The following is a 2528-nucleotide window of genomic DNA, read 5'->3' on the forward strand; positions in this document are numbered from 1 at the left end:
CCTCCACCAAGACTCTCCACAGCCCCTCACTATGGCTTTATCAAAGTTACTACCTGTTTTTATTCAGTTTACATACTTTGATTATCATACTTTTTGATGCATGACCCTTAGTGAAAACTTATAATGAATTGTTTCTGAGCATCAGAAAACACATTGCCACCGAGATCATCAATTTATAGCGGTCAGTGCCACCATTCATGCTATTCAGAGCATCACTCCGGAGAGCGTCCAGGCTGCGCTGGCAGGAGAAGAAGATCGGCACCAACTTTGAAAAGTTTACAGTGCATCCAAACATCCATCTGTCTATCTTTTTAGCTTCTTATCTGTGTCAGGGTGACCAGTGGCAACCAGCAGAGCAGCCCAGATGTCCTGTTTCCTGCTCCAGCTCTTCTCAGGGATTCTGAAGGCGCTTCCAGGTCAGCTGAGGCTGTAATGAGTCCAGTCATGGTGCTCATTCCTGGTCACCACTAGACTCCTCTCAGTGCTCAATAGCTGTGTCTTGACTGCGAGGTCCTTGTTAAACTTTTTTTTAGCCATGTGCTTCAGAGCATGAGGTAATATCCTAACTAAGGATATATTATTTCTACCCACGTATAAGACACAGAGAAATCTGAACTCCTCCATTTGAAGAGCTATTACGTTCCATCTAAAAATGGCACAATGATTCAGGACTGAAACATGGTCTCAGATGTGTGGCACGCTCGTATTCATCACGAGCTACAAACCCCTCCAATGCAATGAGGACAAAAGGTTGACACATCTGCAGACACCAAAGATACACCTAAATGCCACTGAACTGAAGTCTGTCTAGACTTCAGCTGCACCCTGATTACTGTTTGACTCAGGTGTTTATAATCAAGAGGGCTTCATTTAGTTTTTCTCAATTTCTTTGGCTCATTTTGAACATTATATAAAATGGTTCATCACAACTTTGCAAATCTGCAGGCAACTCACCCAAAACACTTCATTCACGCTTCAAAACCTAGTTATTGTTGTCAGTAAATTGGCCAATGGCACCAAAATGAAAAGTTGTTTTGCCATCGCGTGAGGCGTACTGGTCAAAATGTTTAAACAATCAACCCTGGAAATGTTTCTTATATACAAATCTCTGTTTTGTTGACACTGACTGCTTACTGTACTGTACCCGAATGTCAGTTCTGTCTGGCTGAATGTGTATTTCACTGAGCTTTTTAGATTCACATTTCAATAGAAGGTCAAAGTTTACTGGCAAAAGTGAAGTCCACAGAAAAACAGATGTATTTGTGTAGCAATGTGTTACATGTGCTGTAAACAGAAAATCTTCCATATAAAGTCACATGCAGTGAACAGAACATTTGTCACAAAATGGCATCTAGGCCAATAACAAATTGCAGAAAACCCCCAGCAACAATGAAAAAAACGGCAGTAGTTCAGTAAAAAAACAACACATTGAACATCCTCACAGTACGTAACACCATGTTATAGACATTTCTGGAATAAATATGTTCTATATGTCTGTTTTGATAGTTGAATGGATCATTTTGCATGTGATGCTCAAACGATGAAAGAATATTTAGAAGTTGTGACAATTTCACTGAAAGTCAACTCATCAGTGGTTATTGTGCAAATTGTAGACAATTGTACTTTCTATTTTGCACACGTGTGCCAAAACAAATGCAATTTGCTTGAATGAATGAGAAATTCAAATCTGTTGTGAACAACAAACAACAACAAAAAAATTCTCATCCAAGAATTGAGCCAAAGCGAAATAGAAGAACTGTAATACCTCCAGAGTGTTTGATTGCAGTTCAATGTTGGCTAAATACTGTCAATCTAATGTCCAAAACTAGAGAGAAAAAAACATAGACTGCACTTTAGGAGCAAATGAACTGCTTTGTAATTCATCCCAGACAGACATGGACCTCAGAGGGAACATCATGTCTACCATTATTTTTGTCAAAGTTACATTGTTGTTATGTTCAATTCAAGTCACTACAACATTTGATCGTTTAAAGGAACAGCGTGTAACATTTAGGGGGAACTATTGTCAGAAATGGAATATAATATTAATAAGTATGTTTTCTTTAGTGTATAATCACCTGAAAATAAGAATCGTTGTGTTTTCGTTACCTTAGAATGAGCCGCTTATATCTATATAGGGAGCTAGTCCTCTTGACGGAGCCGACCGCCATGTTTCTACAGTAGCCCAGAACGGACAAACCAAACACTGGCTCTAGATAGGGCCACCGTAGTTCTCCTACACACTTTGCCAACCGGTTCTCATCCCAACTCGTCACATATGGCCGCTTTGTCACGCCCCGTGGCATCACTTTAGGATTAGGCAACAACACGACATGGTTAATGGGCTGGCTTGGCACACGAGAGAAGTTTCAGTTGGTTGTAATCTGTAACCTCGCCGTTAGATGCCGCCATATCCTACACACTGTTCCTTTAAGGTGTTGTGATGTAATTTAATGTAAGATAACCCTGTGATCCTTTAACATTTGCAGATAATAATAGCATGTCCCCTTTACTCCTACTCAACCCAA

The sequence above is a fragment of the Sebastes umbrosus genome, chromosome 14 (genome assembly GCF_015220745.1).
Source record: "Sebastes umbrosus isolate fSebUmb1 chromosome 14, fSebUmb1.pri, whole genome shotgun sequence".
In the NCBI taxonomy this organism is placed as follows: Eukaryota; Metazoa; Chordata; class Actinopteri; order Perciformes; family Sebastidae; genus Sebastes; species Sebastes umbrosus.